Consider the following 10,915-nt stretch of genomic DNA (forward strand, 5'->3'; position numbering starts at 1 on the left):
GTCAGGACAATCTCCGCCCGCACCGCTCCAGTAACCGCGAGATCCGCCTTCGTGTCGCCCGGGCTGTTATCGACAGTCGACTTTTCTACGGCATTGAAATTACCTGCTTAGCCACCGAGAAGCTGAACCGCATCCTCGCTCCGGTATACAATACCTACGTACGCATCGTATCCGGCCTTCTACCTTCCACGCCTGCAGACGCTGCTTGTGCGGAAATCGGAGTCCTCCCTTTCCGCTATCGATCTGCGGCAGCTACTGCTACGAAAGCCGCTGCCCTCGCTGCTAAGACATCCGGGAATGATAGGGTCTTCCTCCTCAACGAGGGGAACAGAGCCCTCCGCACTGCAGCCAACCTTGACCTCCCCCCGGTGGCCAGGGTCCACTGGCATGGAGAGAAAAGTTGGCGATCTACGTTATCAAAATAGATAAGCGGATTAAGAGAGGATTCCAAGCCGGAGATAACTCTGTAGCGTTGAGGCGTTCAGTTGCAGAACTTCTTGGGTCGGTCTATCCGGGGCACGTTCATCGCTTTACGGACGGATCGCAATCACGGGCTGGAGTGGGACTCGGAGTGGCAGGACCAAACTCCGCAACAAGTCAAAATCTACCGGAGGAGTGTTCCGTTTTTTCCGCAGAAGCCGCTGCTATTCTTGATGCAGCCATCACTCCTGCAGATCAACCGATCCTTGTGCTAACGGACTCACACAGCGTTATCCAGGCGCTGGAAGCTGAAGCCCCGAGCCACCCCTGGATACAAGCCATTACACGATATGCCCCACCCTCAACCGTTTTTACGTGGATTCCCGGGCACTGCGGTGTTCCTGGAAATGAGGCTACGGACAGGCTGGCGGGATCCGGTCCATCTGGTCCCCACTTCACCAGGAACGTACCACTCCTAGACGTCAAGCGTTGGATCGCGAATATTATCATGGAAGCCTGGCAGGAGGAATGGTTTCAGTCGTGAACCACTTTCCTGAGAAAGATCAAAGAAACCGTACGACCCTGGCTAGACAGCCACAAGTACAAGGACCAACGGATCATTTCAAGACTTCGGACCGGCCATGCGAGGATTTCCCACAATTTTGGTGGGACACCCTTCCACAAGGTTTGTCCAATCTGCAGCATCCCTGCCTCGGTGGAACACGTGCTGTGTGTCTGCCCAGAGTTTCAGAGGCTACGCGAACAACACCGACTCCCAGAGAACAGCAGGGAGCTACTTGGCAACGACCCCTCGACGCTGGCTGCGCTGATTGCTTTCTTGAAGGACGCTCACCTGGACAACCAAATCTAGCACTCTCGTCGTTGGTTGCGCTGTCCGTGTTCTTCCACCTTCCTATTTTCCTGCCGTCGGGGTATCGCTGCCGGACTGGGGCACTGTCTCTTACGGTGGAGCTCTACCTTGTTCGCGATACAGTCCCGATGTAACTTCCATTTTACATATGTTTTTTTTTAATGTTGTCTCAGAGCCAGTTTTACGTTACGTTAATGTTAGACTGAAACGTTTCCTTAGAGACAGGCCCTAAGCCTGACCTTCTACTATCAAATGTGATAAACTAGTCTACGGCTAAAAATCATAAAAATAAAGAAAAAAAAAACATACCGCCACAGGCCGTCTCGAATCAGCAGAAATTCGACCTTGATCTTCCAGGTTCTGTAATTTCTTCCATTAGGCTTGGGAATTCCGAACCGGTCCATCGAATCTTGAAAAATTTCTTCAGCATGTTGATCGGTCGCGATGGTTACTAGCTGGGCCCATAACCTTTTAGCAGGCAGCAGTTAAATGAACCGATCTGTTCAAGAGTACGAAAAACTAATGACATATCAGTACCAACATTTCAAAGGGGCGTAATTGCATTTGTAAACAATGGCTTTAACCGTCGATTTCTCGCGAATAAAAGCTCACTCATGAAAAATAATCTCCCCACGCTTATTCTCGTGAAGCACTGGTGTTATAGATGGCTCCATTGGAACCACGTTTGACGGTTCGATTGGAACTTTTGGTTTCAGTCTTCGCACGTCTCGTATTTAACATCGTCTCTAACCCCTGCATCTTATGAATTAGTGGGAATGTGAGCGGGAAGCTTAGATATTTCATTTTCATGTTGGTTCAAAACGCCTGTTCAAAATTGGGTATTAGCAACAGTAAAACATCCAAAACAGCTATATGTGTGTATGTACTCTTACTTCTGACATTAGTGACTCACGATATCCTTGGAATCTGCGTCCCTGGGCCGAACCGGCTTCGCATCGCTTGCACTTCACGGTGTCCATCATCAGGTCAAAGCGTTCATCAGCGGGATGGGAAACAACCTCAAAAGATAATGACAGTTAAAATGCCTGACACTGCTAACTGCAAAATTCACACTATAGTCCAACGCATGTCAGTTCTCCCGCAACACACTTGTTCTTCAACTTTGGTATTTATGCTTTCTTTTAAATAACGTTAAACCTATATTTTCGTTCCTGCTTCAATTTTGCATCCGATGACTTTGCATCTTTTTTATTTGTTTACAAGTTATATCCTAATCAAAAATTTTCAAATATAATATCAATCTTCATTTAGTTATTTATTATAGTTTTATTATTTCCAATAAGCCACTTAAAATTTTTCTTTTCCTAATTTCCTTCAACCAGAAGTGAAAACGATAATGCACGTGGTTTTACCGGAGGAATTCGTTCGACGAACAAACTCCGATCGATTGAAAACGTAAACAAACTCAGCTTCCTCAGCGAGTTTGATTAGTGTTTTACTGTGTTAAAAGTGTGTGAGTGTGTGTGCGTGCGGTTTCGAGTGCAAGAAATAAGAAAAGAAAAATCAAAAGCGCTTCCTCAATGGATAATGGGGGGAGGGGGGGGGGGGGGGTGAACTTTGAATATCTTATTTTTCTGCTCGTTCAATATGTAGTGGATAATGCGTTCGAATGGAAGAGTGCAATCACATTTTTTTTTTCTCTAAGTAGTGATTGATTTTATGGAGAAAGTGAGTGAGAGAGAGAGAGAGAGAGTTCCCCCGGACTGCAAGTCATCTGCCCTTTGAGGTTGGCTTTGTGTGCGTGCAGCAGCAGGAGACAAGCGCAATCAGGTGTGTTTAACTCTGTGTTTGTGAATGAAAATTTCAATTGACTTTTTCACCTGCTTGGATTCAACGGACAAAGGGCAGAGGACTTATTGAGCACGTTGGGGGATTTTGGTGCTTCTTTTTTCTTCTTCTTCTTCTTCTTCTTCTTCAACTGTCAGTGTAATCGGTTATTTGGGTGGCAGTTCTGGCTGCCTATTTTGGGATGAATAATCAATTGTTCTTTTAAGTATTATTTAGGTAAAGATTTCTGTTTCAACTCGAGTAACGATTAGCTTGTTGTTTTTAAAAAGAGATAAATTCGCCTAGCTGCTAAAGGGGGGTTAATTATGTTTGGATTTGACTGCATTCCTCTAGTCAGTAAACGGTACACTTTTCACTAATTAACGCCTTTGCTTTGCTCGTCAGTTGTGTTGGTTTTTTGTTTTGTTTTGCTATAATTATTTATGTAATGTTTGTGTTCCTACTTTTATTTAATATTCGACTTTGATACGAATGTCAATATTTGAAGTAAAGATTAATATCACAGTAAATATTTCAATTTTATTATCGACATTTACACATACACTGACGACTGGATTTCGGTTTCTCACTCAAACCAGTAGCGCAACTGTCGCACTCATACACTCGCACAAAAATACGCTCACCCACTTGCTTATAAAAAAAACGAAACGAAATAAGCACTATCGGCTATTGGCTACTCTCTACAGACTAACGAAAATAATAATACTTGTCATACGTATATCGCAATGGCTTGCTGTGCATAATTGCTATTGTTTCACTGGAAATCTGCTATTCCTCACTCCTCGTTCTTTGTTCTCTTCTATTATTTTTTTTTTGGTGTATAGATTTCGTCTTTGTAACTTATCTTGGTTTCCTGCAACTGCTGTGCAACGTTGCAATTCGACCAACCCTGGATGGAGAGAACGTAAAAAGTTTGACACTTGAAAACAAAACAAAACAAGGACAACAAAAACATGGCACGTCTAACAGTTCCTACTAAACTAGAAAATAAAAACGGCATCTAACGACACAACAGTGCGCATTTCTGTAACAACGCTCGTCGTATTATTATTATTTTCGGTTTAACATTTCCGTCGAACGACGGAAAAATAACTTACTATGGAAAGAACTTAACTTGTACTAACTCTCGCTATCCGTTTCTTTTGTTTTGTTTGCTGTTGCGCAGTTTTCTATTTGTTGAACACTAATCCTAACCTCATTCACGCTCATCCTCTTTCGATACACGGTTTTGCTAGTGTTTTTTTTTCTAGGTTAGAATCACGCAAATGTCACATTCAACACGATTTACACACACACACGCACACACACAAACAAACAACCACTCTTCCCGCAATTTGCGATTCACACGGTTTTTTGCAAACTTAGATATTGTAGTGTTTGTGTTTCAGTCGATTCGTTGTTCTTTGATTTTTTCATTCCACAAATTGGCGCACACGCTTCCGGCGGCGGCGGAGGGGAAATCTGCGAACAGTTTAGTATGTTTGCTCTTTGTCTTTGTTTCCATTGTATCAGTGATGGCAACACCTCAATCACACCCCGGCCGGGAATACACTCACCCGGATTCGGATCCGCGGCGGATAGAGAATAGAGTTTTGTAGTGGTTTTGCCTTTGCTTTGCTAATATTTAGTACCTATTGTTTGTTTGTTTGTTTTTTTTTTGTGTCTCTCGCAGCGAGTGTATTCCCCCTTAGCAACGATTTCGTCGCCGTTATCGTCGTCGTCGTCGCCATGACGCGTGGCATTTATGGTGTGTGTTTGCTTGTTGTCTCTCGGTCTCGGTCGCCAATGGTAGCGCGCGACACGTGGGGTTAAATTTGAATAATTACTGAAATATTATCTTTACTTGAAATATATCACAATGATGATTTCCGCTTTCTTTTCAGTGTTGATCTTCTTATAGCATTATTATTAATATTATTATTATTCATCTTCTTGTCATGGTAGTTGTTACACTCTTTCAGCATTTTCGGGGGATTAAATGTAGAGCTTGATTATAGATTTCTTTTGCTTTCAGCGTTGGTTTCTATTTGTAACGGTACGGTTTACTTTTCTCGGTAATTAACTGGAGACAAAAATGACCGTCGGTTGTAACTCTTTAATTGAAAGTGTTTTGCTTTTTATGTTTGCATGGTTGAACCTCTTACAGACCCCAACACAATGATAGCGACAAAGCGGTGAGGGCGTCATCTGTCAAATTTGACACTTTTTCCGCATTATCGGTATCGTTGTGTTCTGGCCTCAAGTGAAGCTTGAAAAAGGCGGCGATCGGTTGGATTGCGTTTCAATTACGTATTACCAAGTAATTTATAATGTACTAGTGATTTATAACACGGGCTGCGATTTGTTACTGTCGATCAAATATTTCACATGACCAAGGATGCCAGATTTGAAGACATTTGACATTCTGTGATGACATTTTTTCCCTGTTCAATTCAAATCTATGCTGACGACGTTCAACTATATATTGGCCGGTGTGTTCGTGAGCTAATAAGAATGGTGAACGAAGACCTTGAGAGAGCTTCTTGTGAACCAGTCGAAAAGCAAGGCACTTTTCGTTAAGGAACGCCGTCGTAGCTCTGTTCGCACTGATTCGCTGCCTGTTATCTTCATGAAAGGACCGACAGAGCTGAAAATCTTGGTTTCGTGTTTCAAGCTGGTGATTCTTCCGTTCGGGGCAGTACTCAAAATCGTCGTGAACCAAAACCCTGTTGAGTATATACAACGCAGTATGCCTTGCTTTTAGAGCATAACTTCATTTTCTTCAGTTCAAATTATACTACTGACAAATAAAGACGTTCCTTTCAATTGTAGCTCGAATAGTATTTCGAGTCCAGTCCGATTGTTCCCACTTCTGCCGATAGGTTATGGGCCCAGACAGTGCAATCGGAACTGGTGAAGATAGAATTTGAATTCGTAACGAGATGGCGGATAAGCTGATGTCGTTTTCAAGGCTCAATGGATCCAATTACGATAACTGGAGTTTCCGGATGAAGCTGTTGCTGACCAAGGAAGGAAATTGGACGACCATAGCGGACGCAAGGCCAGAAGCGGTTACAAGTGCGTGGAAGACCAAGGATGATCAAGCGCTGGCATCGATTGGATTGGCCGTGGAGGATAACCAATTAATCCACACAAGGAAGGCCAAATCGGCGGCGGAGGCGTGGAAAGCTCTAGAAAAATTCCATGTCAAGAAAACGTTAACGACGAAGGTTTCTGTGATGCGGAAAATGTGTAGTCAACGCCTGGAAAAACATGGAGATATGGAAGCGCACGTATCGAAGTTGTCGGAATTGTTCGAGAAGCTCAACAATGTACAGCCGGAAAAGATCCTTGACGACCAATGGTTGGTCGCGATTTTGTTCAGCAGTCTGCCGGAGGAGTACGAGACGTTGGTAACCGCCCTTGAAGCTCGACCAGAGAATGATTTGACCCTGGATATGGTGAAGGGCAAGCTTATCGATGAATGGCAGAAAAAGAAGCAGCGCAACGATGATAGCGATAATCCTGAAGACCAGTGCTTCTTCTGCAAAAAGTTAGGTCACCAGAAGGCAAATTGCGAAAAGTTCAGAGTATGGAAGGCGCAGAAAGGAAACGGAGCTGTATCCAAGCACCGAAAGGCAGTATCCAAGCAACAGAAAGCCAACCATGTATCGCAGCAAGATGATGATGATAGCCACGCGTTTCTCACTGGATGCAATAGTCAAGCGGAAGACCAATGGATTTTGGATTCCGGTGCAACCTGCCACATTGCAAATTACCGAAACTTCTTCGAGGATTTGGATGATGCAGCTACTGAGGACGTTTGGGTCGCCAACGGGACGAAGGTACGTTCGAAAGGCCGAGGTGCTGGGCGAATAAATGTGCTAGATGGTTCTGGTCGACTACGTGAAGTTCCAATAGAAAGCGCTTTGTATGTTCCTGAAATGAAGTCAAGTTTGCTATCCGTGAAGCGGCTGGTGCAGAAAGGATTCGTCGTCACATTCGACGCAACTGGAGCGAGAATCATGAAAGGTGAAAAGATATGTGCTATGGCGGAGTCCGTTGGTAACTTGTTCATAATTCGTCAATCAACCGAAAACGTATCCATGGTGATGACGAACGATGACTACGTGCATGCGTGGCACAAACGATTGGGACACAGAGACTGCGAAGCGGTGTTGAAATTGCAGACCTTGGTCAACGACGTGAGGGTGAAGAGATGCAGCTGCACTGATGCATGTGAAGTGTGCATTGAAGGTAAGATGCACAGGACATCGTTTCCGAAGACGTCAGAAAGTGTGTCATCGGCGGTGATGGATTTGGTTCACACTGATGACGGCGACTCTGGGCGGAAGACGATATTTCATCACATTCATCGACGACTACAGTAAGTACACGGTCGTTTATTTGCTACGGAAGAAGTCTGAAGCGCTCCAGAAACTGAAGGAATATGTTGAGCTAGTCAAGACGCAGTTTGGAAGGAAGCTCAAAATTCTCTGCTCGGACAGGGGTGGTGAGTTTACTGGCAAGGCATTCAATGCATTCCTGAAGCAAAACGGTATCATCGGCCAGCTCACGGCACCATACACCTCACAGCAAAATGGGGTGGCAGAACGAAAGAATCGTTACCTTGTCGAAATGGCCAGGTGCATGCTCATTGACGGACATCTGGACAAGCGTTTCTGGGAAGAAGCAGTGGTAACTGCAAACTACATGCAGAACAGGCTGCCATCACGGTCGATCAGTGGCACACCATATGAGCGGTGGTTCGGGAAGAAGCCCAATCTCGGACACATTCAGCGGTTTGGTGTGGATGCATACTGCCATGTACCAAATGAAAAGCGAGGTAAGCTGGATCGGAAGGCTGTCAAGCTCAGGTTCGTCGGATACAGTGAATGGAAAGGTAACTGTTAGCCGTGATGTTAAATTTCTTACTTCTTGCGGGCCCATGCCAGGTTCGGTGGGAGAAAGTCTGGTTGTACCATCCATCTGTTTCGAACGAGTGGACCTAATGAGTGAGCCAGGATCAACTGAATCGGATGACGACGATGTCTGGGATGATCCAGATCAACAACCGGACGAAGCAACTCTCCGTGAAATCGAAGTGCAGTCTGATGCCGTACGTGTGGACGGGAGCATGTCCAGTGTAGATGTCGATCCACCTCGAAGATCAACAAGAGCTAATCTCTGAGCTATTCCAGAGCGGTATGCTTGTACAGCAGAAACTTCGGTTCAGGAAGAGCCAAAATCGTTGAAGCAAGCGTTATCCAGTCCAAACAGCGCCAAGTGGTGCACGGCTATGAAGGAAGAGCTAGCATCCATCGAAGAAAACGACGTCTGGGATATAGTCGACCTGCCGGCGGGTAGCAAGTGGGTGTATAAACAGAAGCGAGACGAAAAAGGGCAATGTAGTTCGGTACAAAGCCAGGCTGGTAGCCCAGGGCTACACTCAACGTTTTGGGACGGACTACGATGAAGTTTTTGCGCCAGTCGTTCGACACGTTACGTTCCGCACCATGATGTCTGTGGCAGCCAAGAAGAAGATGATCCAGCGACTGCATGAGGTGATGGAAGCGGATGGTTTTGAGCGATGTGACGCAGATCCCTGCCTGTACAGAAAGCGAGCTGGTAGCAAGTGGTGCTATGTTCTCGTGTATGTGGATGATCTCATCGTAGCGAGCGAGGATGAACGCATGATCGACGCATTAAAGCGAACGCGTGCAAGAAATTTCCAGATCAGCTGCCTCGGTGATGTCAAGTTTTACCTCGGGATCGAAGTCGATCGAGACCATGCTGGAGATTTTCTTATCAACCAGCGGAAGATAACGATGGCCAGCTCCCAAATAATCAAGAATATCAAAAGGGCAGCTGTTGTACATCGCAGTTAACAGCAGACCTGACATCGCAACGGCAATCTCAATCTTGAGTCGTAAGGTGAGTTACCCAACCCAACGTGACTGGAATGAGTTGAAGCGAATGGTTCGCTACTTGAAGGGGACGATTGATCTGAAGCTTCGACTGAGTAGCAGTGGTGATTCATCTTGTCTGGTGGGTTACGCTGATGCCGATTGGGCAGAATGTCGCGACGACAGGAAGTCCAATAGTGGATATGTATTCAAATACTGCGGAGGAACCATTGCATGGGCATGCCGAAAGCAATCCTGCGTTTCACTATCTACAGCAGAGGCGGAATTCGTGGCTCTTTCCGAAGCATCCCAAGAAGCGGTTTGGCTGCAGGGACTATTGAAGTACCTAGGGGAGAAAACAGAAGCAATATTATTCGAAGACAACCAAAGCTGTTTGAAGATGCTGGACTCGGAAAAGTTCAGTAACCGTACCAAACACATTTCAACAAAATTTCACTTCTCCAAGGACCTGAAGACGAAAGGTGTTATCAAGTATGAGTACTGCCCTACGGAAAAGATGGCCGCAGATCTTTTAACCAAACCTCTACCACGAATACGGTTGGAATTTCTAAGGAAGCAGTGTGGTCTACTGTAGCAGCGTTGAGGAGGAGTGTTGAGTATATACAACGCAGTATGCCTTGCTTTTAGAGCATAACTTCATTTTCTTCAGTTCAAATTATACTACTGACAAATAAAGACGTTCCTTTCAATTGTAGTTCGAATAGTATTTCGAGTCCAGTCCGATTGTTCCCACTTCTGCAGATAAACCCACCATGCGACTCATGATAATTTTACTATAAGATCAACAGGAGCCAAAGTGATTGACTACACGAAACGAAAATCAATTATTTAATTCATGTGTTTCACTTATACAATTTTGCCAAAGCATCAGCCTTATACATTCCATAAGACAAACCACATATGTCCTATTAGAATGCATAAAAGGTATGCGTGACCGCTTATACATTTCATTTGACACATGATCTTTATTAACTTTTTGCAAGGCGTCTGCTTATTAGTTGACTTATACAATTTATGAATAATCAGCAATGGAAATTTGCCAAAAGGTATAAGGAGATTTCTATCCGTGTAGGACCACAATGGTCACATCTGGACTTGGTACGAGTGCCCCAGGGAAAGTAGTTAGAATCTGGCTTCAGCCAGCGCTCATCAAATCACATGAGAATTCAATAAAAGGTGGTTGCTTATATAGGCCTTCCTTCGAAGTTTTTGACCTGCTCTCGAGAATTCCCTGAATAACCTCTAGTAAGCCACGAGTATTCAGCCCTCTCTTGTGCTAACTCTAGAATTAAGAAACATTGTAAACAGTCAAACGAATTTCGGCTCCGTAAAGCTTGCACATTTGAGTCTTGATAAATAAATGAATAGATTCAAACAAATCAGAGACTTTATTGCCTTTACCTACTGCACTACGTCGGAAATTATCCTCAATCAAGTTTTAAATTCTCCCAATGGCATTCACTGGTCTTGCACCGAATAGTTCCATTGACTTTGAGTCGGGAATCAGAAATATCTTGACCAAAGCCTATTTAATCCTTTTAGGCTATTTCTTTCAGTCATTTTGAGTTTCTCTAATCTTTGCACGCTTCCCTTGAAAGTTCTGCCTGCAATCGCCTAGATTTTACCTGGGAATTTTACCTCTACAGATCGTCCTGGAGTTGTCTACATTTATCTTTGGATTTACATTCTGAATCTAATGAATACTCCTCAAGTTTTCCCACTGAAATCTTCTGGTTCTGTACGGCTGAACCCCACAAAGAATCTTAAACATCTGTAAACTAGGAGTTGTTCACTTAGGCGACCTCTGCATTGTCACTGGAATCAACTGTCACCCAGAACTTCCTAAAGTACTACACGGCGAATGAGAACGACTCAAATTTGAGTTTAGTTCACTCATAATCGCCAAAAG

At 44.4% G+C, this 10,915-nt stretch overlaps 1 protein-coding gene across 1 annotated transcript in view; it reads right to left on the reverse strand.

Annotated features, from left to right (window-relative positions):
• Positions 1 to 10,081: 10,081 nt before the first annotated feature.
• Positions 10,082 to 10,915, reverse strand: part of Adar (Adenosine deaminase acting on RNA) — a 164,025-nt gene continuing 163,191 nt past the window's right edge. Inside the window, exon 12 of the transcript XR_010518721.1 lies at positions 10,082 to 10,678. The gene's annotated coding sequence lies outside the window, so the exon portion shown is untranslated. The remainder of the gene's footprint in view (positions 10,679 to 10,915) is intronic.

This window comes from Ochlerotatus camptorhynchus, unplaced genomic scaffold (assembly GCF_037179485.1).
Source record: "Ochlerotatus camptorhynchus isolate MF236.1 unplaced genomic scaffold, CSIRO-AGI_Acam_v1.1 ptg000550l, whole genome shotgun sequence".
NCBI lineage: Eukaryota > Metazoa > Arthropoda > Insecta > Diptera > Culicidae > Ochlerotatus > Ochlerotatus camptorhynchus.